Source organism: Macrobrachium nipponense, chromosome 43 (genome assembly GCF_015104395.2).
Source record: "Macrobrachium nipponense isolate FS-2020 chromosome 43, ASM1510439v2, whole genome shotgun sequence".
NCBI classification, from domain to species: domain Eukaryota; kingdom Metazoa; phylum Arthropoda; class Malacostraca; order Decapoda; family Palaemonidae; genus Macrobrachium; species Macrobrachium nipponense.
The window spans coordinates 39,859,982-39,887,756 of NC_061104.1; the positions used below are offsets into that span (position 1 = coordinate 39,859,982).

Below are 27,775 nucleotides of genomic sequence, written 5' to 3' on the forward strand. Positions count from 1 at the left end.
CAGTGTCGGTCCTGAAGAAGGGATATGTAATCCTCTTCGACGACAGCCCGCCCCTAACATCTACGCCTCGGGAACTGTCAGCGAGGTACAGAGACCCGTTAATGCGAAAGACTCTCCTTCAAATGGTGGAGCAAATGTGGGAAAAAGAGGCCATCGAACTTGTGCAGGATCCACACTCCCCGGGATTTTACAATCGCCTTTTTCTAGTACCAAAGGCATCGGGGGGGTGGACCGGGCCAGTTCTGGACGTAAGCGCTCTGAATCGCTTCGTACAGAAAAAAGAAGTTTCGTATGGAAACGTCCGCCTCTGTTAATGGTCGGCGCTTCGCCCAGGAGATTGGATGGTCTCTCTGGACCTGCAAGACGCCTATTTCCACGTTCCCATTCACCATTTGTCAAAGAAAATATCTTCGCTTTGTGATAGGAGACAAGATCTTTCAGTTCAGGGCTCTGTGCTTCGGACTGTCTACAGCCCCACAAGTATTCACCAACCTGATGGTGAAATGTAGCAAGATGGCTTCACCTAGAGGGGATAAACTCTCCTCTACTTGGACGACTGGCTGATCAGGGCCAAGTCGAAGAGTCAGTGCTTGGAGGACTTAGAAGTAACAAGGAACATGATAGATTCGCTAGGGTTGCTCGTCACCTCGAGAAGTCACAACTGATCCCCAGCCAGAACTTGGTCTATCTGGGGATTCAGATGGATTCTCGGGTTTTTCGGGTATATCCTTCGCGAGAAAGAATCGCTCGAGGTTTGTCGAGAATCTCGAGCTTCTTAGAAAAGAAAGAAACAGCTCAGCGAGGGATTACCTGAGCCTTCTAGGGACCCTGTCCTCATTGGAAAAGTTCTTCTCGCTAGGGAGACTTCACCTCCGCCCTCTTCAGTTTTTCCTCAAAGAGGTGTGGAGTTGGAAGACGGGTCAACTCTCGGACGTCTTCCAACTTCCACAAGAAGTAAAAGATCATATGAAGTGGTGGATCCCTCAGCTTCAAAAGAACGAAGGCGTATCGCTTGCCCTGCAGAACCCAGACCAAGTGTGTTTACCGACGCTTCGGAGTCGGGATGGGAGCGACGCTGGGAGCAAGGAGGTGTCAGGCACCTGGACAAAGGAACAGTGTCCTGGCACATCAATTGCAAGGAACTTGTGGCCATACACCTAGCCTTAAAGTTCTTCGAACAGATAGTCAGAGACGGGTGATACAGATAAACTCAGACAACACCACGGCTCTGGCTTACATACGCAAGCAAGGAGGCACGCACTCTTTCTCCCCTCTATCAGTTGACAAGACACCTGTTAACCTGACGGAAGAAAGAGGCATAACTCTCCTCACAAGGTTTGTTCAAGGGATCAAGAATGTGAGAGCGGACAGACTGAGCAGGAGAAACCAGGTCCTTCCCACAGAATGGACTCTACACGAAGGAGTGTGTCGAAGTCTTTGGTCCCTGTGGGGGAGACCTCACATAGACCTGTTTGCGACGTTCCTCTCCAAAAGAATAGAGACCTTTTGCTCTCTAGTAGAAGATCCGAGAGCCTTCGCAATAGACGCGTTTCTCATGGATTGGTCGGGTGTGGACGCTTACTTTGCCTTTCCCCCGTTCAAAAATCCTGGGGGAAGTGCTCAGGAAGTTCGTAGCTTCGAAGAGCACGAAGTTGATACTCATAGCCCCATTTTGTTTTTGGCCAGCCCAGGAATGGTTCACGGAGGTACTGGAGTGGATAGTGGACTTCCCCAGATCGCTTCCAAACAGACACGATCTACTCAGCAACACCCCACTTCGAGAGGTTTCATCACAACCTCCCAGGTCTCGCTCTGACTGCCTTTCGACTATCGAAAGACTTGTCAGAGCGAGGGGCTTTTCTCGCAAGGCTGCGGGCTCTATCGCTAGAGCCCGCAGAGCTTCGACGAGAAGAGTATACCAGTCGAAGTGGGAAGTCTTTAGGAGGTGGTGTAAGGGTCAGAAGCTGTCCTCCTCCAGTACCTCTATAGTGAATATTGCCGATTTCCTCCTCTTTCTGAGAGAGGAATCACACCTAATCTGTCTCGACAATAAAAGGATACCGAAGCATGCTGTCTTCAGTATTCAGGAATCGAGGCCTGGACATTGCTAACGACAAAGATCTACACGATCTAATTAGATCTTTTGAGACTTCGAAAGCAGCTACTCCTAGAACACCTAGTTGGAATCTAGACGTGGTCCTGAAATTCCTCTCATCGGATAAATTCGAACCTTTACATCTCGCGTCCTTCCGCGACGTCACTAGGAAATGCTTGTTCCTGGTGGCTCTCGCTACAGCCAAGAGGACGAGTGAATTACACGCTCTGGATTCCACGGTGGGGTTTCAAAGGAGATGCTGCCATCTGTTCTTTCCAGACAATGTTTCTGGCAAAGAACGAAACCCATCAAAGCCTTGGCCCAGAAGTTTTGAGGTAAAAGGCCTATCTAACCTGTAGGCAGAGAGATAGAGAGATCTCTCTGTCCAGTGAGAGCTCTTAAATACTATTTAGAGAGGAAGAGGCAGATGGGAGCTTGTCAACAAGGTCTTTGGTGTGCAGTGAAGAACCCCAAACGACTCATGTCCAAGAACGCCTTGGCTTTCTTTGTGAGAAGCGTTATTACGGACGCTCACAAGAACTGCTCGGAGGAATCCTTCGGTCTTCTAAAGGTCAAGACGCATGAAGTAAGAGCAGTAGCAACGTCTTTGGCGTTCCAAAAAAATATGTCTCTGAAGAATATCATTGAGACTACATATTGGAGGTGCAATTCAGTGTTTGCATCTCATTATCTGAAGGACGTGAGAGTGACCTATGAGAAGTGCTTCTCGCTAGGTCCTTTTGTATCAGCAGATACAGTACTGGGTCTTGGAGCAAAGACTGATCCTTAATTTTGTGTTTTTATTGTACATAAACCCTCTTGTCAGATATGTGCTTGGTTTTCTAGTAGCAAGCTCACTACTGTCGCACGGGAGCAGAGTGTCATTGCTGGTAGGGGATCAAGGGTATGTATGGACTAGTAGGGGAGTACAAAAATTTTTTTTGTATATTTGTAATGAAAGTGTAATTATGTTTCGAGTTTTTTTGGTTGTTTGTGAGGAGGTTCGGGGATAACTCTTACAATCTTAGAACTAACATGGATGTTAGGATCAGGTGATCGGATCGGTTTTGTGCTCCTTGAACAAGGTGTATTGTCATGTTAGTGGAATAGCAACCCAATGACAAGGCCTTTAGGCTCTGCCGAGTAAGTGGATAAGACCCCATTGGCAGACCCACAAGAACTCTTAGCCATAGATCATTATCTCGCTGAGGCTCTTGAGGCTAAGCAGACTCCAAGGCAGTAGCCGCGAAGTCTTCAGCCTAATAAGGTAGGAACCAAGGTTTATAAATACCTACAACATATGTTGTTTACCTGTCTATTTCAGTAGTTAGCTGTCTCTTACCCACCACCAATGGGTGCTAATCAGCTAAGTATATATCTGGCAGGGAAGTTGAATGTATAAAAATGATATTGTCATGTTACAATAAAGTTTTATACATACTTACCTGACAGATATATACGATTAATAGCCCACCCAGCCTCCCCGCAGGAGACAGGTGGAAGAGAAGAATTCTGATTAGAAAACGGGGATGGTTCCTAGTCCTGCCACCCAGGGCAGGGCGGTAGATCACCTGACCTACCTGTAGCGTGTGCCGCGAAATTTGAAATTCTGTCGGAGACGACGGAGTCCTATAGCTAAGTATATATCTGTCAGGTAAGTATGTATAAAACTTTATTGTACATGACAATATCATATTTATACAAATATTGTTCAAATGAGCGCTGGGAAGGACGTGGACCCGATTTAGGAGACGAAAGGGACCGGATGCGAGGAGATGTCATATTGGATTTGAAACCTGCCTTGAAAACATATTTTACTAAGATCTCGCATGCTTATTTTAGTTCATATGGCGCTTCCATATACTATAATTACTGCATAGAAAGCATTTCACAAATGAAAAAATAAAAAGCACCATCTGGCAACCTGCTTGCGCCCCCTAGGGTATATGTGCCCCCAGTTTAAGTATCACTGCACTAGACTATGCAAGATGAAATATATTTTACATCCTTATGTAATTTTCCAACTTATTTACCATATGCCTAATTTCGCTTTCCTACAACGTTCAATAAACTGCTCCCAGAACTCATCTGCTGGCGTAACTACCATGTTTCCGCTACAGCGTCTCGTTGAAACTGAAGTAAATCTTGAGATCATGCTATAGACAGGGAGGCTTTGGGCCACCTGAACTAAAATGAATGCCAAGAACCTGGCAACGACAGGTTGCGAATTGGTCGAAGAAGCTGATGGACTCCGGCCACTTTCGGCCGGAGGAGAACCCCATAGACAGTGAGATTTACCTTGATCTGGTGATCGTAACATCTATGGGGCCCTTCAAAGACTGAATTTTTAAGAATCATGAGTAATTCTAAGGAAGATCTCTGCAAGGAGATATAGTTCATAAATAAAATTTGTTACTACGGACTATAGAAAAGGGTGTGTATAATGCAGTGCACGTGAAATAAATTGAAAAATTTCCTGAAATGTTAAAAATTTACTGTGTTTTGTTTATTTTTACATAAACAAAAGACAGTAAATTTATGATGTGGTTTGGTAAATTTTTCGAGTTAGCCTGTCTCACCTATAGTGCATCAGATATGTATGTGCAGACACCTTTCTCGATATTGTTCGGTAAAAAATATTTCATTGATAAACCGTTTCTCTGTGGAGCTCTTCCTAAGATTTATTGATCCTATATACCATGTTGGCTGTGACAAATATCATGTTACCATGTGTTTCTTTTGTCAAGGTACAGTCACACAGAGGGAGGGTGATCCATGGTGCAGCAAATGTGTAGTGAATCATTGACCAAGGTATTTCCGTTACAATTAAAAAGTGCATGAATTGCATGAGATTTCATACCTTTGATCTAAATTGCTTGAGAATGTGAAATGTTGTAGGTCTAAATCATTTTTGATTGAGAGGATGAGAATTGACCATGGATTCTTAGTGGTTGCAAACGTAATTTTGCGAATATTAATTGGATGAAAATGAAATGTTAGAAGTAAAATGAAGATAGAATTGAGCTTTGAGCCATAGTTTCAATGGGACTATTTAGGTGTTGAGTATAAGATTTTAAACATATGGCCCAAGATTGTTTCAAGAAGATTTGTTCCTATGGGGATACAACCAATGCCTTTCTTTTGAACGGTATCCTTCAGTGTGGTAGTGGTACCTGCCAGGGTGCATCCTGAGCTAATCTAGTGATTAAATGGGTTTTGGTGGGTACCAACCAGTAGGTTAGGTAGGTAGGACTCAAAATCCTAGGATGGAATAAGTAACTTAGGTTAGTGTACAGTTCAGGTTAATTTGCATATAATAAGAGCGTGGTGGAAAATGTACAAAGCACTAGAAAATATTTGAAAAATAAGGCCCAACTCTAACTTAAGTACTTCATGGCACAAATAATTCTGACATCACTTGAGGAAAAAGTCACAAAGAACCCCAAGAAAAGTTTCGACTGGCTTCTCACAGTAGTACGAATACCCAACCCTTCCTAGAAGTTTGAAGTTAGATTCCCAATCTGAGTAGTGTATGACAATTTTTTGGAAGGCAGAATACAGTACAGTGCAAACTGCATAGATTCTTCAGTTGTATGTCGTGTGGCACCTACCTTATGTCCGTGATGGCATATTGTAAGAATATTATGCAGCACAGGGTATTGTAAAATTTTGCTTCATCCTTGTTATAATCTCATGAACAATATGTTTCCCCAGTGAAAACTGATGTATCAGAAGTTGAAGTTATATCATGTAACCAGACACCCCTCACCTTTCACAAGCAGAGTTTCAGTAGAAGTTTGCTTTCCTGGAAGAAATGTTACATATCAACCCTGAAGCTGTTTTAGTTCTGATTAAGAATTTTGCATAATTTCACTGATGCTTCTTTTATGTCTAAAATGTATGATATTCCTGGCAAGACCCCTAAACCCCTTGGAGGTTTAGAGATCTTAATCCTGAAGCAACTCTGAAAAGCTTCAGAGTGAAGCACCATTGACTGCCCAATTTTGGTGACAGTAATGAATAAAAGTTTGGGGATAACTCATAGAGGGTCTTGATAAATACATTTAGAAAATGGTCGTGTGAGTTCAAGGTAGTTTAAAGGGCACTTTTATTTGGTATGGTTGTGTATGTGTGATTTTATATGTAAATCATATTTTTATCCACCACAGCTGTTGATGTTCCTGACTTGTTTTTTTCCTCCCCCCCAAGAAAAAATAATTTTTTACTTTGGTTCCCTATGATTGAAAGGGGTAGCATTAGATTTCTATCCAGCTTTGTCTGTATTTGATTTGTTTGTTGTTAATTTGCATTTCCAATGGCTCATTTCGTACTTTGTTTTGCCATATATTTTATAGACTGATTCCCACCCTGTATTTATCTGGGGTTTGGAAAGATAGAAAGAAAACTGTTGCTTAAAGCAGCGGTGTCGAATCGCAAACTTTGGGTCAAGTCCATTTCCCAAGGAATACCTCTCATTGACACATTTGCACCAACTTAAGAAATTCAATGCCACGAGGCTTCACAGAACTTTCTCAAAATCACCGGAAGGAATCTGCAGCCCCTTTGAAAACTTCACCCTTCAAAAGAGGTCCCCATAGATTCTGAAGCTGTATATTAGTATTAGTAAGGTTCTTGGCTTGCCCCTAAATGAATCTTGTTCCTCAAATACAAAGCTGTCACAAAAATATGGAGAAGGTATCAGAAGGATTAACAAAAATTATATGGTAGTTCCCACAACAATGATTTTCAAAAACACATCATAAGATGAACAGTACATAATATGCAAAATGTATTCCTTGTGCCTCAGGCTAGAAGTTATGTTGTACATTAACCCCTTGGCAGTCAGAGTGCGTAGAGGTAAGGCAGAAACTGAAATTTAGAATTTCCCCATTCCAATGTATCTGGGGGCAGAGACAAATAAAATAGTAAGGTCTTTATGTGAAGAATTGACTTTACTGTATACTATATGGTTTGTAAGCTGAGTGATTCCCTTGTTGTGAAATAGTTATGCTGATTCTTACTCCTCCTCTAGATGGTTGTGGTGTGACCATGATCGTGTAACTTTTATGTGACTGTGATAACCTGCATGTTGCTCAATGGAGGCTGTTGCTTTTTTGGTCGTGCCTGATGCATTGTTAGAGCTTATGTTTGGTAATTTCTTGTTTTCTGATAACCCCTTTGCATGCCAAGGTGAGAAATGTTTTAGCCTCCGGACTAAACTTGAGATCTACAACAGGTTTGAGAAATGATGACTGCTATGTACAATATCCTTTGCCAAAGATGGTGATCTCTCTCTCTCTCTCTCTCTCTCTCTCTCTCTCTCTCTCTCTCTTCTCTCTCTCTCTCTGCAGATTGTGGAATTTATTACTATTGTTCATTCAATCTCATATTTCAAAATGGTTATGTTAAGGGCACATATCCTTATGTGAGTATCTGTCCAAGAAGTGCCTTAAACTTTTGGAGAATATAGGCGAATACTGTTCACTATTAAAATCTACTTTCCCTGTAATTATCAAATTGTGAAGATCAAAATTCATTTCTAATTCACATGTGGCATTATTCATTACCGTATGTTGTGAATGGTCGGTCTTTGTAATTTGTACTGGTATCATCTGGGTATCATTAGTACTACAAAAGTTAGTGCTATGAATTTTACAAAACTTCAAATGTCTCCTGTATTTTTATTTCATAGTACAGGCAGTCCCCGGGTTACAACGGGGGTTCTGTTCTTGAGGTGCGTTGTAAGCTGAAAATTGTTGTAAGCCAGAACATCGTAAAAAATCCTAAGAAAACCTTACTTTTAATGCTTTGGGTACATTAAATGTTATGTAAACTGCATTTTTATTGCATTTTTCATAAAAAAAACTTCAAATATTGATTATTTTGCATTTTTGAAGTCGTATTTCTTCTGCCCTGGAACATGCGTCGTAAATCTGGAGATAATTTCTTATAAATATAATTGAAAAGTGTTGTAACCTTGGAATGTTGTAAGCCGAACCCATCGTAAGCCAGGGACTGCCTGTAACAAGCCTCACAAGAATCAAATACTACCTCATTATTTATGTGTACCCAAAGGAGTAATACCCAAGACAAAAAGACATTTAAAGTAAAACCTCCAGAAATTCATCTACTATTTACATTTTTGTTCTTAAAACTTTTGGACAGATTTTTAGTTTGTGATTGGAACTGGTAATTTTTATACATTCAACTTCCCTGCCAGATATATACTTAGCTATAGACTCCGTCGTCTCCGACAGAATTTCAAATTTCGCGGCACACGCTACCGGTAGGTCAGGTGATCTACCGCCCTGCCCTGGGTGGCAGGACTAGGAACCATTCCCGTTTTCTAATCAGAATTCTTCTGTCGCCCGGGCCATCAACATTGTTGTTGGTTCCTCTCGATTGGTTTTTCTTTTTTCACCGGCAATTGATCTTCTTGACCGACTTTGGTGACGTATCTGGATTGTTGGATTGGCAATACGCTTTTGTGGACTGTTTTGTGGACTTGATTTTGGAATTTTTCTTTAATAATGTCTGACTCTGGAATGGTTGTGAGACGTTGTGTGAATGTAGGCTGTAAGGTGAGGTTGCCGAAAGCTTCGGTAGACCCTCACACGGTATGCAAGGGGTTGCAGGGAGTATGAATGTTCTTTTACTAATACTTGTAAGGAATGTGAGAACTTGAGTGAGAACGAATGGAACTAATTATTTAAAAAAGTTAGAGAGAGAAAGAGTGAGGAAGGCTTCTTATAGAAGTTTAAGTAGTTCTAGATCTGAACTAATTCCTAGCTTGGGATCTTCCCCAAGGGTAAGTATTGCTACTTCTCCTTCCATTGCAGCCCCTTCTCCTATTGCAGAACCTGTAGATCCAGCAAAAGAACTTGCGGATCTAAAAGCAGCCTTCAAGTTGATGGAAAAAAAACAAAATGGCTGCCATACAAGGTAAGGCTAGTGATTATTCAGTGGACAGTGATATGAGTGTCCCCAGTGTAGTGGAGGGGCATCTGGTCGGCTCAGCAACGCTCCTAGGTCTAGACCTCTTCCAAGCTCACATGCCCAGAGGAGAAGGAATGTCGAAAACCGAAAGGAGGTTGTGGAGAATCCCCACCGATCAGGTGTCCCTTCGGCGGTTTCTGTGACACCCCAGACTGCCAAGGATCGCTATTGTAAAAGCGTCCTGCGTGAGTGTTTTTCGTCGTCGGGATCTTCATCTCCGAGACGTGATTGGAGAGATTCAGATCGATCTCGGCCACTCAAGAGGAGTTGGAAGGCTCCCCGACTATTGATTCGAGCCCAGAAAACTTCCCTGAGGAGTCTCCCTCGGGAGTGAAGAAGGCAAGAAGAGCCATTCTTTCAACCAGAGTGAGAAGGAGGCAGGAGGTGGAGGCTATGGACTCCTCCCCTCCTCCTTCCCCTCCTCCCGAAGAGGATAAAGAGGAGGCTACGAAGAGATTCATGATGGCGATGCAAGAGCAGATTTCGTCTTTTGTAGGAAGTTCTGTCAAAGGAGGAGCCTCCTAGAAGGAAAGACTCTTCCCTTCCGATCAAAAGATCCTCCAGACGTATGGAGGTATCTGCCGCCAGGATCGATACTCCTACTCGAGGTGAGGTTTCCTGTACGAACCTGGATGAACCAATCAGACGTCTGGCACCGGCCAGGAGTGAGGAGTCACCCAGGAGGCAGGAGCCAAGAGCCAGGAGTGAGGAGTCAACCAGGAGGCAGGAGCCCAGAGCCAGGAGTGTGGAGGCATCCAGGCAGGAGGCAGGAGCCAGGAGGCAAGAGCCAGGAGGCAAGAGGCAGGAGTCAGGAGCCAAGAGGCAGGAGCCAGGAGCCAAGAGGCAGGAGGCAGGAGCCAGGAGTCGGAGTCAGGAGGCAGGGAGTCCGGAGTCCGGAGTCAGGAGGCAGGAGTCAGGAGCCAGGAGTCAGGAGTCAGGAGGCAAGAGTCAAGAGCCAGAGGCAGGAGTCGGAGACTCGTCCTGGAGTTTATGACTCTTCTCCAAATAGGAGCTCCTCTCCTTCAGAGCATAGGAGGTCTTGGAAGGACTCTCCCTCCAAACGTGAACTTTCTCCTTCGTCTGATCGAGGGTTAGACGAGTTGTCTGATGACGAACCTCCTGCTAATGAGGGACTATCGAGTTATAAAGTCTTAGCCTCATTATTGCTTCAAGAATTTGGAGATTCTCTTAGTCCGGCGGCTCCTCCTTCTCCTCGTTCTCTCTTTTCGAGCTCGGCTACGGCAAAATCTTCGGCCTTTTTGAAAATGAAGCCTGCTATATTGATGAAGAAGGCACTCCATTCTTTAGATTCTTGGATGGTGGACAAGAAGAAGGAGTTAGGAAAGACGGTATTCTGCATGCCTCCTTCCAAACTACATGGAAAGAGAGGTATTTGGTATGGGACAGGAGAGACTATGGGTCTTTCTCTACCTGCCACTGCAGATGGCGGACTTTTCCATTTAGTGAGGCCTCTAGATGTTACTCCTTAGGATCGGTCAGAGCGACGTGGAGCACTTCAGAGTTGAACCACTTTCTAAAGGGACTTTTTGTCACTTTAGAGGTGTTCAACTTTCTGGATTGGTCACTCGGAGTTCTGGCCAACAAATCTAAAGATCCGGAGTTTCTTAAAAACCCAGAGATTCTCCATAGCGTCCTGTCTTGCATGGACAAGGCAGTACAAGACGGTTTCGGGTGAAGTGGCTTCCTTTTTGGTGCTGGTCTCCTGAAAAAGAGATCAGTATATGGATCCCTATTATCGAAAGGGGTTTCTCCGAGCCAGAGGACTGCTTTATTGTTCGCCACCCCTCTATCGGATCATCTGTTTCCTTCTCAGTTAGTGAAGGATATATCTCGCTCGCTAACTGATCCGAATGGCGACACAAGACCTACTAACACAAACGTCCAAGAAAGGCGCCCTTGTAGTGTCGGCGATTAAGAAGGACTCCTCGTCCTCAGCAGCCCTTTCGTGGAGGTACAGCGGCTCGTCCCCCTGCCAGAAAGAAGAGCTCTGATAAGAGAGGGAGGTCTTCCTTTAGGCCCTTCAAGAGATCCAAATGACTTGTTGCTCCTTCAAGCACCAGTGGGCGCCAGACTCCTGAACTTTGCAGGAGTATGGGCAAAAAGGGGAGCCAACCCTCGGTCAGTGTCGGTCCTAAAGAAGGGATATGTAATCCCCTTCGAGAACAGCCCTCCCCTAACATCTACGCCTCGGGAACTGTCAGCGAGGTACAGAGACCCGGAAATGAGAAAGACTCTCCTTCAAATGGTGGAACAAATGTGGGAAAAAGAGGCCATCGAACTTGTGCAGGATCCACACTCCCGGGATTTTACAATCGCCTTTTTCTAGTACCAAAGGCATTGGGGGGGTGGAGGCCAGTTCTGGACGTAAGCGCTCTGAATCGCTTTGTTCAGAAAAAGAAGTTTCGCATGGAAAACGTCCGCCTCCAGTAATGTCGGCTCTTCGTCCAGGAGATTGGATGGTCTCTCTGGACTTTGCAAGACGCATATTTCCACGTTCCCATTCACCATTTGTCAAAGAAATATCTTCGTTTTGTAATAGGAGACAAGATCTTTCAATTCAGGGCTCTGTGCTTCGGTCTGTCTACAGCTCCGCAAGTATTCACCAACCTGATGGCGAATGTGGCAAGATGGCTTCACCTAGAGGGAATAAACATCTCCCTCTACTTAGGACGACTGGCTGATCAGGGCCAAGTCGGAGATTCAGTGCTTGGAGGACTTATCAGTAACAAGGAACATGATAGAATTGCTGGGATTACTCGTGAACCTCGAGAAGTCGCAGCTGATCCCCAGCCAGAGCTTGGTCTATCTGGGGATTCAGATGGATTCTCGGGGTTTTCGAGTATTTCCTTCGCGAGAAAGAATCACTCGAGGTTTGTCGAAAATCTCGAGCTTCTTAGAGAAAAAGAACAGTTCAGCGAGGGATTATCTGAGCCTCTTAGGGACTCTGTCCTCACTAGAAAAGTTCTTCTCTCTGGGGAGGCTTCACCTCCGCCCTCTTCAGTTTTTCCTGAAAGGGGTGTGGAGTTGGAAGACGGGACAACTCTCGGACATCTTCCCGCTTCCACAAGAGGTAAAGGATCATTTGAAGTGGTGGATCCTTCCTCTTAAAAAAACGAACGAGGCGTATCGCTTGCCCTGCAGAACCCAGACCAAGTGTTATATGCCGACGCTTCGGAGTCGGATGGGGAGCGACGTTAGGAGCAAGGGAGGTGTCAGGCACCTGGACAAAGGAACAGGTGTCCTGGCACATCAATTGCAAGGAACTAGTGGCCATACACCTAGCCTTAAAGTTCTTCGAAGAGATAGTCAGAGGCGAGGTGATACAGATAAACTCGGACAACACCACGGCTCTGGCTTACATACGCAAGCAAGGAGGCACGCACTCTTTCTCCCTCTTTCAGTTAACAAGACACCTGTTAACCTGGACAGAAGAAAGAGGCATAACTCTCCTCACAAGATTGTTCAAGGCATCAAGAATGTGAGAGCGGACAGACTGAGCAGGAGGAATCAGGTCCTTCCCACAGAATGGACTCTACACGAAGAAGTGTGTCGAAGTCTTTGGTCCCTGTGGGGGAGACCTCACATAGACCTGTTTGCGACGTTCCTCTCCAAAAGAATAGAGATCTTTTGCTCTCTAGTGGAAGATCCGAGAGCCTTCGCAATAGACGCGTTTCTCCTGGATTGGTCGGGTGGGTGGACGCATACGACCTTTCCCCCGTTCAAGATCCTGGGGGAAGTGCTCAGGAAGTCGTAGCTTCGAAGAACACGAAGTTGACGCTAATAGCCCCCATTTTGGCCAGCACAGGAATGGTTCACAGAGGTACTGGAGTGGATAGTGGACTTCCCCAGATCTCTTCCAAACAGACCAGATCTACTCAGACAACCCCACTTCGAGAGGTTTCATCACAACCTCCCAGGTCTCGCTCTGACTGCCTTTCGACTATCGAAAGACTTGTCAGAGCGAGGGGCTTTTTCTCGCAAGGCTGCGGGCTCTATCGCTAGAGCCCGCAGAGCTTCGACGAGAAGAGTATACCCAATCAAAAAGTGGGAAGTCTTAGGAGGTGGTGTAAGAGTCAGAAGCTGTCCTCCTCCAGTACCTCTATAGTGAATATTGCCGATTTCCTCCTCTTTCTGAGAGAGGAATCACACCTTTCTGTCTCAACAATAAAAGGATACAGAAGCATGCTGTCTTCAGTATTTAGGAATCGAGGGTTAGATATTGCAAGCAACAAAGATCTACACGATCTAATTAGATCCTTTGAAACTTCAAAGGCAGCTACTCCTAGAACACCTAGTTGGAATCTAGACGTGGTACTGAAATTCCTTTCATCGGATAAATTCGAGCCTTTACATCTGGCTTCCTTCCGCGACGTCACTAGGAAATGCTTATTCCTGGTGTCTCTCGCTACAGCCAAGAGGACGAGCGAATTGCACGCTCTAGATTCCACAGTGGGTTCAAAAGGAGGATGCTGCCATCTGTTCTTTCCAGACAATGTTTCTGGCAAAGAACGAAAACCCGTCAAAACCGTGGCCCAGAAGTTTTGAGGTAAAAGGCCTATCTAACCTCGTAGGCAGAGAGATAGAGAGGTCTCTCTGTCCAGTGAGAGCTCTTAAATATTATTTAGAGAGGAAGAGACAGATGGGAGCTTGTCAACAAGGTCTTTGGTGTGCGGTGAAGAACCCCAAAAGACTCATGTCCAAGAACGCCTTGGCTTTCTTTGTGAGGAGCGTAATTACGGACGCTCACAAGAACTGCTCAGAGGAATCCTTCGGTCTCTAAAGGTCAAGACCCATGAGGTGAGAGCAGTAGCAACGTCCTTGGCGTTCCAAAAGAATATGTCTCTAAAAAAATATCATTGAGACTACATATTGGAGGTGCAATTCAGTGTTTGCATCTCATTATCTGAAGGATGTGAGAGTGACCTATGAGAAGTGCTTCTCTCTAGGTCCATTTGTATCAGCAGATACAGTGCTGGGTCTTGGAGCAAAGACTGATCCTTAAATATTGTGTTTTTGTACGTGAACTTTCCTGTCAGACATATACTTAGCTTACGTCTCTGACGTCACGACAGAATTCAAAACTCGCGGCTAACGCGACAGGTAGGTCAGGTGATCTACCTTACCCGCCGCTGGGAAGCGGGTGTAAGAACCAACATACCTTTCTTGGCAGATTTTTTCTGTCGTCGGTGTCGACCACACCTGTTGTCGGTACCTCTTGACGTTTGGATTCTTTTTCTCGTTTTCGCCCTGGATTGTTTCTAGGACTTTTGGTGAAGTACCCGATCTTTTGGCCTGGCATTCGCGATTTGTGGACAGTTATTGGACTTTTCTTTGGATTTTTCTTGGATTCATGATGTCTGATGTTGATACTAAGAAAACTGCTATGTTTAGAGTTTGTTGTATGACTGAGTGTAAGGTGAGGCTACCGAAAGCTGCGGTAGACCCTCACACGGTATGTTTAAGTGTAGAGGGAATGAATGCACCTTTAATAATCCTTGTAATGAATGTGAAAAGCTGAATGAGGATGAATGGAAGTCTTTGTCTTCCTACTTGAGGAAGCTTGAAAAGGTATAAAAGTTAGGAAAGCTTCTTCTAGGAGCAGTAGTAGATCTCGTATTAGCGAGTTGGATATAGATAATCCTATTTTAGAAGTTAGCTCCTGTGTCAGTTTCAGTCCTGCTCCCTGCACCGAAGCCGAAGATGCGCCTTCGGAAGTGGCCTCCATGAAAGCCACCATTCGCAGTATGGAGAGGAAAATCAAACAATTAGAGTAAGAGTGATTCAATAGTGATTTGTGCAGTGAACCCAGTGCAGTGGAGGGTGCGTCTGATCGGCTCCCTAATGCTTCCAGGCCTAGACCTCTTCCAGACTCCCAGTCCCAGTAGGAGAGGAAAGTCGAAAGCCGCAGGAAGGTTAGGGAGCATCCCCAACGGTCAGGCGTCCCCTCGGTAGCTCCTGTTGATCGTTCCCAGGTTACCTTGGATCGCTCCAAGAGAGAAATATTGCGCCAATGCTTCTCGTCTTCGCCTTCTCCTAAACGAGGATGGAGCTCTTCGGAAGCCTCGCGCCCTTCGAAGAGAGCCTGGAACGCTCCCTGCGCCCGCCCTTCCAGCCCTGAAGTTTTTTCGGAAGAGCCTGAGGTGGAAGCGAAGAAGCGTAAGAGATCTCAGGAGTATCGTTCCCCGAGCGGAGATCGAGCCTCGCACCTGTTCACGAGTTTGTGAATTCTCCTGCAAGGGTGTTGGCTAACCTTCAGGCGCAGATTTCAGCTCTGGCTGGCTCTCTCTGCGTGTCTTCTCGTCGTAGGAAGGACGTCTCGCTTCCTGTAAAGAAGTCCGAGGCTCCCCTCTCCTGACTCTCGCTATTCGACGGAAGCGGCGCGCTCACCTGTGCGTTCGGATTCTCGCAGGAGACTTTCTGCTTCGGACAAGATCACATCTGCGTCCAAGCGCCATTTTAGCCGTGACAGACAGGTTTCTCCTCGGACAAGGAGCAAACTGCGCGTAGGAGATCTTCACCCTACAGACGCTCTTCTCGAGACAGGATCGCTCCCCTTGACAGGCGCCAAGAGCCTAGTAGGCGCTACTCGCCTCGTAGCCGCTCCTCGTCTCGCCTCCACTCTCCGGTTGACAAGCTCCCTAAATCGGACAGGCGCCCTTCGCTGGACAGGCGTCAAGAGCTTGTTAGGCGCGTTTTCTCCCTGGCAGGCGCTCTTCTCCTGACTTTCACTCTCCTCGAGTCAGGCGCCGAGAGCCTAGCAGGCGCTTCTCCCCTTGTAGGCGCTCACCTAGTATGCGCTCGTCGCCAGAGATCCTCTCGCCTCGGTTCAGGCGCCAAGAGCCTGGTAGGCGCTTCTTGTATGACAGGCGCTGTTCGCCTGGTAGCCGCTCTCCTTTGGATAGGCCGCCAACGAGCCTGATAGAAGTTCTTCAAACAGGCGCTCTTGCGCTGACAGCCGACTTACTCTGTTAGGCTCCAAGAATCTGGAAACGCACTCCTCCAGACAAGAAGGATGTTGCAAGTAGACACATTTCTGAAGCATTGTCTCCAAGACGTATACGTCTTACTTCCTCTAGAGACTCTTTTAAGAATAGTCGCGCCTCTAAGGATCATGAGGGCTCTTCAGCTCAGGAAGAACAGGACCCCTCAGAAGAAGAAGGACCAAAAGACTCCTCTGTTTCCTCCTATAAGAGGCTGACAGAGTTACTCCTGCAAGAGTTGGAGATATCCTTTCTCCTGTGGCTCCTTCTCCTCTTTCGTTATTCTCCACTTCGAAGACGTCGAAGGTTTCGTCTTGTGTAAGGATGAAACCTACTTTTGTTTCCATGAAGAAGGCGCTTAGAGGTTTTGGGGAATGGCTCCTTTCTAAGGAAGAGAAAGGGAAGACGGTTTTTCTTTCCCTCCGTCTAAACTGACTGGCAGATTGGGATTCTGGTACGAATCGGTGGGAGAACCTTTAGGCCTCGCTCTCCTTCGTCTGCGGACTCGGACTTCTCTTCATTGGTGGATTCTGCTCGTCGTTCCGCCCTCTGTCCGCCAAGACTACGTGGGGAATGAACGAACTTGACCACCTACTGAAGGGAATGTTCCGAGTCCTGGAGTTTTCAAACTTCCTTGATTGGTCTTAGGTGTTCTGGCTAATAAGACCCAGACCCCAGATTCTCTGTCTCCTGAAGATCTTAACTGCGTCCTCACTTGCATGGATAAAGCAGTGAGAGACGATCGAGTGAAGTCTACCTCACTGTTTGGAGCTGGGAGTTATTAAGAAACGGTCTGTCTACTGTTCGTTTCTCACGAGGGCAGTTTCACATGCGCAAAGGGCCTCGCTTATGTATGCTCAACTCTCTCCTCTTCTGTTCCCCAAGAAGATTAGTTCAAGATGTCTCGAGTGCCCTTCAGCTAAGGCTACTCAGGACATGTTAGCCCAGGCGGCCAGGAAACCTCGCTCTGTCTTCCAACCAAGGCCAAGAAAGAGACTCCTCTGAGACAGGAGCCCTTTCGAGGAGGGACCCGCTGTCAGAGGTTCTGCAACCAGAGGGACTAGACCTTTTAAGAGAGGTAAAACCTTCTCTAGGTCAGTCAGAGGGAAGAAATAGCGATCAAGGACTCCAGACATCAGTGGGTGCCAGTCTACTGAAATTTGCCGACGTCTGGGCCCACAAAGGGGCAGACAATTGGTCCCTATCGATTGTCAGCAAAGGATACCTCATTCCCTTCTCGTCAAGACCACCATTGACGACAACTCCGAGGGAGTTGGTAGCCAAGTACAAGGACCCCATCATGAATCAAGCCCTTTCTCTAGCAGTAGATCTCATGCTAGAGAAGGAGGCTATAGAACTAGTGAAAGATCCCCGCTCGGCGGGCTTTTACAACAGACTATTCCTAGTTCCGAAGAACTCAGGAGGATGGAGACCGGTGTTGGATGTAAGCGCCCTGAACGTCTTTGTGGAAAAGAGGAAGTTCGCCATGGAGACAACTTCCTCAGTGTTAGCGGCTCTTCGTCCAGGGGACTGGATGGTGTCTCTAGACCTTCAGGACGCTTACTTTCATGTGCCGATCCATCCTTCTTCACGGAAGTATCTACGATTCATGATGGGAGGAAACATCTTCCAATTCAAGGCCTTGTGCTTCAGCTATCGACTGCACCCCAAGTTTTCACGGGGTTAATGAAAAACGTGGCGCAGTGGCTACATTTGGAGGGAGTGAGGGTGTCGCTTTATCTCGACGACTGGCTAATCAGAGCAGAGTCTCAAGAAAGATGTCTGGAGGACCTTCAAAAGACCCTTATATTGGCAAGTTCTCTGGGACTTCTGGTGAACTTCCAGAAGTCTCAATTAATCCCCAGTCAAGAGCGGATCTATCTGGGGATTCGGATAGCTTCTCTGGCTTTTCGGGCTTTTCCGTCGCCAGAGAGGATAGCTCGTTGCTACGAGAAAATAACGACCTTCCTAGAGAAAGATGCATGCACAGCGAGGGAGTGGATGAGTCTGCTGGGGACACTCTCTCGTTGGAGCAATTCGTTCTCTAGGAAGGTTGCATCTCAGGCCTCTACAGTTCTTCCTATACCAGAACTGGAGGCTCTCTACCCTAGATCTGGAGTTCTCCTTCAAGATCTCAAGGGGAATCAAGAGAGACCTTCGGTGGTGGGACAACCCACTTCGTTTTGTGGAAGGAATGTCTCTTTACATGCGAACCCCAGCCATGTGTTGTTTTCCGGCGCATCGGAAGCAGGTTGGGGAGCGACGCTCGGGACAAGAGAAGTGTCAGGCACCTGGAAGGGGGATCAGGTGTCCTGGCACATCAACAAGAAAGAGTTGATGGCAGTCTGGATGGCATTGAAAGCCTTCGAGCCCCACGTCCGAAAATGCAGTAGTGCAGGTCAATTCGGACAACCCAACAGCCTTGGCGTACATCAAAAAACAGGGGGGGACGCACTCTCCTTGTACGAAACAGCAAGGGATCTTCTGCTGTGGTCTCAAACAAGGAAGATCAGTCTTCTCACCAGATTCGTATAGGGAGAAAGGAACGTCAGGGCCGATCTACCTGAGCAGGAAGAATCAACTCCTGCCTTCCGAGTGGGACCCTCCACTCAGAGGTATGCCAAGACCTGTGGAGAAGATGGGGCAGACCTCACATCGATCTCTTTGCAACAGCAAAGAACGCAAGAATCGAACTTTACTGCTCCCCGATATCAAGACCCAGGAGCAGTATCAGTGGATGCGTTTCTCCTAGATTGGACAGGTCTAGACGTCTACGCCTTTCCCCCTTCAAAGTACTGGGACAAACCCTCAAGAAATTTGCTATCTCGGAGATGACAAGAATGACGCCAGTAGCTCCGTTCTGGCCCGCCCCAAGGATTGGTTCACAGAGGTACTGGAATGGTTGGTGGACTTTCCAAGAGCACTTCCACAAAGACAAGATTTGCTCAAACAACCCCACTTCGACAGGTATCACAGAAAGAAAACCTCCCCGCTCTCAATCTGACTGGCTTTCAACTGTCAAAAGTCTTGTCAGAGCGAAGGGGTTTTCGACAAAAGCTGCTAAGGCTATCGCCTCAGCTAGAAGACCTTCGACTCTTAAAGTCTACCAGTCGAAGTGGGACGTCTTTCGCCGGTGTGCAGGAACCAGAAGTTTTCCTCTTCCAGTACCTCGTGACTCAGATAGCAGATTTCCATAGTTTTCCTCAGAGAAAAATGCGGTTTGGCAGTATCTACTATCAAAGGATACCGAAGCATGCTGGCTGCGGTGTTCAGACATAGGAATTTAGATCTTTCGAATAACAAAGATCTTCATGATCTATTAAGATCTTTGAATCTTCCAAGAAAACTTCGAACGAAGTTCCAAGTTGGAATCTGGACGTGGTTCTTCGTTCCTGAGGTCCGCTAGGTTTGAACCACCACATTTAGCCTCCTTCAAAGATCTCACGAGGAAAGCTCTCTTTCTCATGGCATTAGCATCCGCGAAAAAGGGTTAGTGAGGATTCATGCGCCCTAGAAGGAAGGGTAGGTTTCAAAGGAGATTCCGTGGTTTGTTCCTTCCTTCCTTCGTTTTTAGCAAAAAATGAGAACCCTCAAATCCTTGGCCAAGGAACTTTGAGGTTCGTGTTGTTTATCGGCCTAGTAGGGGAAGAACCTGAAAGAACTCTTTGCCCTGTTAGGAGTTTAAAATACTACCTTCAGAAGAAGAAAACCCTTTAGGCCATTGAGGACAGACTATGGTGCTCTGTAAAGGACCCCAGCAGACCATTGTCGAAAAAATGCGCTGTCTTTCTTCATTAGAAGTGTTGTGAAAGAAGCACATAGATCTTGTAATGAAGAAACATTTCAAGCTCCTAAAAGTCAAGGCTCATGAAGTGAGAGCAATTGCCACTCCTTGGCCTTTAAGAAGAATATGTCTCTTCAGAATCTGATGAAAACTACATTCTGGAGATGTAATTCAGTATTCGCCAACCAACTACCTAAAAGACGTCAGTATTACGTATGACGAGTGCTTCGCGTTAGGCCGTACGTATCGGCGGATTCGGTGCTGGGGCAGGGAGCTGGAACATATCCTTAGTAGTTTTTTTCCCTGTTTTTGTTAATTGAGTTCATATGGTTGTATGAAAAAATGATGCAGGTAGGCATCTTTTTTCGTTTCGTAATACTAATAACTTTAGTTTGGTTAGGTGATCGGATTTGGTTTGAAGCTCCCTGCGTTGGTAGTGGACAGGTTCTGTCATAGAAGAGGGCGAACCCCCACCCCTGACATGATCCGACTTGGATTCTACTAAGTAAGCGGATATCAAGTCCGTTAGTAGACCCAAAAGAGTCTTTTCAGCTTGTAGGTCACGCCCTCGCTGTAGCTCTTATGGCTATGCAGACTAAATAGACAGTATCTATGAAGTCTTCAGCCTAAACAGGTAAGAACCAAGGTTATTTTTATCCTACAACAGTGTGTTTACCTTTCTTTGTATTTTCTGTCTTGTACCCTCCACCAAGGGTGTCAATCAGCTAAGTATATGTCTGACAGGAAAGTTCATGTACAAAAATGATATTGTTATTTTACAATAAAGTTTTGTACATACTTACCTGGCAGACATATACGATTGATGGCCCGCCCAGCCTCCCCTCAGGAGACAGGTATAAGAGAGAAAAAATCTGGCAAGAAAGGTATGTTGGTTCTACACGCTTCCCAGCGGCGGGTAAGGTAGATCACCTGACCTACCTGTCGCGTTAGCCGCGAGTTTTGAATTCTGTCGTGACGTCAGAGACGTAAGCTAAGTATATGTCTGCCAGGTAAGTATGTACAAAACTTTATTGTAAAATAACAATATCATTTTATCGTACATAAACCCTCTTGTCAGATATGTGCTTGGTTTTCTATTAGCAAGCTCACTGATGTCGCCACGGGAGCAATAGTGTCATTGCTGGTAGGGGATCAAGGGTATGTATGGCTAGTAGGGGAGTACAAAAAATTTTTTTTTTTGTATATTTTGTAATGAAAGTGTAATTATGTTTCGAGTTTTTGGTTGTTTGTAAGGAGTTCGGGGGATAACTCCTTGCAATCTTAGAACTAATATGGATGTTAGGATCAGGTGATCGGGATCGGTGTTGTTGGCTCCTTGAACAAGGTGTATTGTCATGTTAGTGGAATAGCACCCAATGACAAAGGCCTTTAGGCTCTGCCGAGTAAGTGGATAAGACCCCATTGGCAGACCCACAAGAACTCTTAGCCATAGATCAATATCTCGCTGAGGCTCTTGAGGCTAAACAGACTCCAAGGCAGTAGCCGCGAAGTCTTCAGCCTAATAAGGTAGGAACCAAGGTTTATTAATACCTACAACATATGTTGTTTACCTGTCTATTCAGTAGTTAGCTGTCTCTTACCCACCACCAATGGGTGCTAATCAGCTAAGTATATATCTGGCAGGGAAGTTGAATGTATAAAAATGATATGTCATGTTACAATAAAGTTTTATACATACTTACCTGACAGATATATACGATTAATGGCCCACCCAGCCTCCCCGCAGGAGACAGGTGGAAGAGAAGAATTCTGATTAGAAAACAGGAATGGTTCTAGTCCTGCCACCCAGGGCAGGGCCGGTAGATCACCTGACCTACCGATAGCGTGTGCCGCGAAATTTGAAATTCTGTCGGAGACGACGGAGTCTATAGCTAAGTATATATCTGTCAGGTAAGTATGTATAAAAACTTTATTGTAACATGACAATATCATTTTATTAAAGATTTTGTAGCTTGCCTTGAGTTCTTGTTTTGTTTTTATTAGGTCTAATGCTAAATTTATATCCGTTTATGTACAGTGTATGGCACATAGGGAAATTATCGTCTAGGATTAGCTTTATGTTCCAGATTTATGGCGTCACCTATTCACAGTTTTCTGTGGGATGTATGTCCACATTGTTTGCAGAAAATTTGCCTGTTCGCGGAATTTTTCATAAAGAAATATGAGATGAATCTTACCTACTGTTAAATTTAGCTATACGTATCTCCCCGCCGATTAGGCAAGTCAGTATTCAAAAAAGAAAAAAAATCGAATGGCTGCCCGGATGACTGTCTAGTTTACTTGTTGTCCACCAGGTGTTTTTCGAATTGTTTTAGCTCTTGTCAGAATTCTCCTTGCCGCCATTGCGGCTAGGCGATTGTTGGTATTCCATGAAGTTTGACTGTTTTACACCTGTTTACGGTATTGTAATTTTATTTTCTTAGGATATCTTCCAAAAGAAGCAAAACCAATAACATCAGGCTATGTAGGAATGTTTTTGTACAAGTAACTTACCCAGCAGATATATACTTAGCTATAGACTCGGTCGTCCCGACAGAATTTCAAAACTCGCGGCACACGCGACAGGGGTAGGTCAGGTGATCCACCATTCCCGCCGCTGGGTGGCGGGGTCTGGAACTATTCCCGTTTTCTAAGCCATAATTTCTCTGTCGGTTGAACGGACAAACCACCTATGTTCGTTCCTCCATCTTGGATTTCAACTCGTTTGCCGAGAATTTGGATTGGTTTTTTGTGGACGTATTCTGTTTTTTCTCTGGCTTGGCATACGCTTATTGTGGACTGTTTTTCGACTTTGGTTTTGACTTACTCTTTCACGATGTCTGACGCTAAGCTTCACCTATGTTTAGAGTTTGCAGTAGGGAAGACTGTAAGGTTAGGCTGCCTAAATCGGCATTAGATCCGCATAGTATTTGCGCTAAATGCAGGGAGAATGAATGTTCTTTTATTAACACCTGTGTGGAATGCGAGAACCTTACGGAGCTTGAATGGAAGGAATTATCTTCATATGTTAGGAAGCTTGAGAGAGATAGAGTGAGGAAGGCTTCAGCTAGGTCATCTAGTAGATCTTGCTCCTTAGAACAAGAAATTAACTCTCCATCTAACAATTTTCCCTTAGCCTCAGCTGCTTCTCCCTGTTCTGAATCCAAAGATTCTTCATCAGAGAGGGAAAATGTAAAAGCTTCAATTAAGAAACTTCAAGCTCAACTACGAGCTCTAAACCAAGGTAAGAGTGGTGATAGTGACTTGTGCAGTGTCCCCAGTGCAGTGGAGGGGGCGTCTGACCGGTTCCTCATTGCTCCTAGGCCTAGACCTCTTCCAAACTCCCAGGACCAGGGGAGGAGGAATGTCGAAAGCCGCAGGGAGGATGCAGAACATCCCCAACGGTCAGGCGTCCCTTCGGCAGATCCTGTTGTTAAGTCCCAGGCTGCCTCGGATTGCCGCCAGAAAGGCGTCCTAAAGGAGTGTTTTTCGGCCTCAGACTCTTCCTCTCCTAAACGAGGATGGAGTTCGGCCTCCCGTTCGCGCCCTTTGAAGAGAGGCTGGAAGGCGCCTAAAGGAGACGCTGCTGACTCCAGCCCAGAGCGTTTTCCCGAGGATTGGCCTTCGGGACCTAAGAGGACTAGGCAAGAGGAGCCTGCTCTTCAGGATCCGACCAAGAAGTTTTTGGTTAATCTGCAAGAGCAGTTAGCGTCGCTCGTAGGCTCTTTTGCTAAGGACTCTACAAGGAGGAAGGATGTCTCGCTCCCTGTTAAGAGTTCCTCTAAGCGTCCTTCTTCGTATAGGAGAGAACTCTCACGATCTCCAGGGCGTTTATCGCCTTCGTCAAGGGACTCGTCGGATAGGAGTTGTTCTCCTGAGAGAAGAGCCCTTTCGCCCTATAGGCTGGCTTCCCCGAAGCGTCCTCTTAGACACAGCGCATCGAGCAGAAGTCTCGATCGGTTTAGCTACAAGGAACCGGAAAACCGATTTAGGTATCAGGATCCCTTGGGTCTTCAGGACCAGGAGCCAGACAGGCGCAAAGAGGCAGCAAGACGCAAGAAAGGACGTCAAGAGCCTCTTAGAACGCTGGATTCAGGACGTCAGGATTCTGCTAGAAGGCAGGAATCAGGACGCTATGAGCCAGGACGCCATGAGTCAGGGCGCCAGGAGTCAGGGCTCCAGGAGTCAGGGCGCCAGGAGTCAGGGCGCCAGGAGTCAGGGCGTCAGGAGTCAGGGCGCCAGGAGTTAGGACGCCAGAAAACAGGACGCCAGGAGTACGTTAGGCGTCAAGTGTTAGGGCGCCAAGAGCCTGTTAAGCGTCAGGAATCAGGACGCGGGGATCTTTTCAAGCACCCTGAATCAGGACGCCAGGAGCCTAGCAAGCGCCACGAACCCGGCGAACCTAGACAACAAGAGTCTAGTAGGCACAAGAGTGTTTCCGACAGACAGGAGCCTCACTCTTCGTATAGGAGTGCTAATGTTCCGCGCTCCCCTTCTCGGGAAAGGAGTTCTTCTCCCGGGAAGAGCCAGATCACTCCAAAACGATCTCCTTCTGTAGATCAGTTGGACCAGGTATCGGAAGACGAAGAGCCTGTAGATGTAGCAGTTTCGGACTACAAGAGACTTTCTCTTTTGCTGCTAAAGGAGTTTGGAGACTCCCTTCATCCTGCGGACCCTCCTTCACCAGGATCGTTGATGTCCAGCACTAAAGCTCTCAAATCGTCTTCCTTCGTTAAGATGCGCCCCGCTCTTTGTATGAAAAAGGCATTGAAAACTTTTTCAGAGTGGTTGACTTCCAGAAGGGAAGCGGGCAAGACAGTTTTTTCCTGCCCTCCTTCCAAGTTAACAGGCAAACCAGGAAGGTGTACGAGACCAAAGAGCCGATGGGGTTAGGTTCTGCCTTCTTCCGCGGATGCGGATTTTGCGTCTTAGTGGACTCTTCTAGGAGGAAGTCGTTGCTGTCTGCTAAGGCGACTTGGGGCATGTGTGAGCTGGACCACCTTCTAAAGGGCCTCTTTAAACCCTAGAAGTCTTCAATTTTATGGACTGGGCGTTAGGAGCATTAGCGAAGAGAGCTCAGGACACGGACTTTGTTTCCATGGAGGAACTTTCGAGCGTCTGGCTTGCCTGGACAGAGCGGTCATGGACGGTTCTGTGGAAGTTGCCTCTCTTTTTGGAACGGGAGTTTTGAAGAAGAGATCTGTCTTTAGCTCGTTCTTAGCAAGAGCAGTATCACCCTTGCAAAGGACATCTCTTCTTTTGCTCCTTTATCCCCGCACCTTTTTCCACAAGAGACGGTTAGAGAGGTTTCGAAATCTCTTACGGAGAAGGCAACTCAAGATCTCCTCACGCACTCAGCCAAGAAGTTTAGGCCGGCAGTGCCGATAGAGAAGAGAGACCCTCTTTTGTTCAGCCCTTTCGAGGGGCCCTCCTCTTCTAGAACCCCTCTTAGAGGTCGAAGACCAGAGAGAAAGAGTAGACCATCTAGAAGGTCCTTCGGGGGGAGTCTAGATGAACAGCAAGTCCTCCAGACGAAAGTAGGCGCCAGGCTACTCCACTTTGCCAAAGTCTGGGCGCAGAAGGGAGCGGACTCCTGGTCCCTCTCTATCCTGAAAAAAGGATACTTAATCCCTTCAGGGAAAATCCTCCCTTGACGACAACTCCAAGGGAGTTAACCGCCAGATACTCGGATCCGGTCCGAAAGCTTGCTATGTTGCAAGCAGTGGAACAGATGATTTCCAAGGAAGCGGTAGAACTGGTTCAAGATCTCCAGGTCCCCAGGAGTTCTACAATCGGCTATTCTGGTACCGAAAGCATCGGGGGGATGGAGACCAGTTCTAGACGTCAGTGCCTGAATAATTTCTTGTCTTGAAGAAGAAATTTCAATGGAGACGTCTTCCTCTGTCTATCTGCTCTTCGTCCAGGGGGAACTGGATGGTGTCCTGGACCTTCAGGATGCGTATTTCCATGTGCCATTCATCCGGCAGCAAGGAAATATCTGAGGTTCATGTTCCAAGGAAAGTTTGTTCCAGTTCCGAGCGATGTGCTTCGGACTTTCGACTGCCCCTCAAGTCTTTACGGACATCATGAAGAATGTAGCTATTGGCTACATTCTGGGAAGGGATCAGGATCTGTTATATCTGGACGATTGGCTAATAAGAGCCCCAATCGGAGAAAAAAATGTCTGGAGGACCTTTTAGTGACTCTAAAGTTGACAAAGTCCTTAGGACTTTTAGTAAATCACGAGAAATCCATGCTGACTCCCCAGCAAAGTATTGTCTATCTGGGGATTTCAGATGGATTTCTCGGGATTTTCTAGCGTATCCTTCACAGGAAAGGAGAGAACGCTGCCTAGAAAAGGTGTCAGTCTTCTTAAGGAAAGAACATTGTTCCCGCGAGGGAATGGATGAGCTTGCTGGGACCCTCTCCTCGATGGAACAGTTCGTTTCCTTAGGAAGACTTCACCTACGACCCCTTCAATTTTATCTGAAGGAGAAGTGGGATTGGAAGTCCAACAATCTGGGAGAGACTTTTTCCAATCTCGAAACGGATCAAGGAGAATATCCGTTGGTGGTTAGATCCACAGAAAACTAAGCAAAGGAATCTCCCTTCGCTTACAGAACCCGCGCCTAGCGTTGTTTGCAGACGCCTCAGATTCAGGGTTGGAGCGACCCTAGGTTCGCAAGAAGTGTCAGGCATTTGGGAAGGAGAACAAGTGTCCTGGCACATCAACAAGAAAGAGCTAACTGCCATTCATCTAGCTTGGTTCATTTCGAGGAACAGGTCTCAGGGTCATGGGGATTCAGATTCACTCGGACAACCAACAACAGCCCTCGCTTATATAAAGAAGCAAGGGGGGACGCATTCCTTTTCCCTGTACGAATCAGCAAAGGATCTGCTGATTTGGGCACAGGAAAGGAAGATCTCTCTCCTCACAAGGTTTGTACAGGGAGAAAAAAAATGTCCGGGCAGATCTGTTAAGCAGAAAAGATCAAGTCCTACCCACGGAATGGACTCTCAATCCTCAGATTTGCCAACAACTGTGGCATCTGTGGGGAAGGCCCAATATAGACCTGTTCGCGACCAACAAGAACCACAGATTAGAAACCTATTGCTCCCCGATCTCGGATCCTCAAGCAGTAGCAGTAGACAGCTTTCTGCTAGATTGGACGGGCTTGGACGCGTACGCCTTCCCTCCTTTCAAGATAGTAGGAGAAGTGTTGAGGAAGTTCGCTTGCTCGGAAGGAACAAGAATGACCCTCATCGCTCCCTTTTGGCCGGCTCTCGATTGGTCACAGAGGTGCTGGAGTGGTTAGTGGATTTTCCAAGATCGCTTCCACTAAGGAACGATCTTCTCAAACAACCCCACTTCGACAGGTTTCACAAAAACCTCCCCGCTCTAAGTCTGACCGCCTTCAGACTGTCGAAGGACTTGTCAGAGCAAGGGGCTTTTCACGAGAAGTGGCGAAGGCTATTGCAAGAGCCAGAAGAGTCTCCACTTCTAAAGTATATCAGTCGAAGTGGGAGTTGTTTAGAAGATGGTGTAGGGAAAAGAAAATATCCTCCTCCAGTACCTCTGTAACTGAAATCGCAGATTTTTCTCCTATATTTGAGAAAAGGACTGTAACCTGGGGCAGTTTCAACAGTGAAGGGTTACAGAAGTATGCTGGCCTCCGTTTTTCGACATAGAGGAATGATCTGACAAACAATAAAGATCTTCATGACCTTATAAGGTCTTTTGAGACCACGAAAGAACATGTAATCAAGAAGCCTAGCTGGAACTTGGATGTGGTCCTCAAGTTCCTAATGTCGGAAAAATTCGTACCGTCTCACGCAGCTCGTTTAGGGACTTAAACAAGGAAGTCTTTATTCCTTTTTGGCGTTAGAAACAGCCAAGAG

The 27,775-nt window shown here is 46.3% G+C and overlaps 1 protein-coding gene across 1 annotated transcript in view; it reads left to right on the plus strand.

The window, feature by feature from the left end:
* LOC135213896 (uncharacterized) overlaps positions 1-27,775 on the plus strand; it is a 141,453-nt gene that overhangs the window by 12,413 nt on the left and 101,265 nt on the right. The window contains exon 2 of the mRNA XM_064247992.1: positions 4,843-4,906. The gene's annotated coding sequence lies outside the window, so the exon portion shown is untranslated. The remainder of the gene's footprint in view (positions 1-4,842; positions 4,907-27,775) is intronic.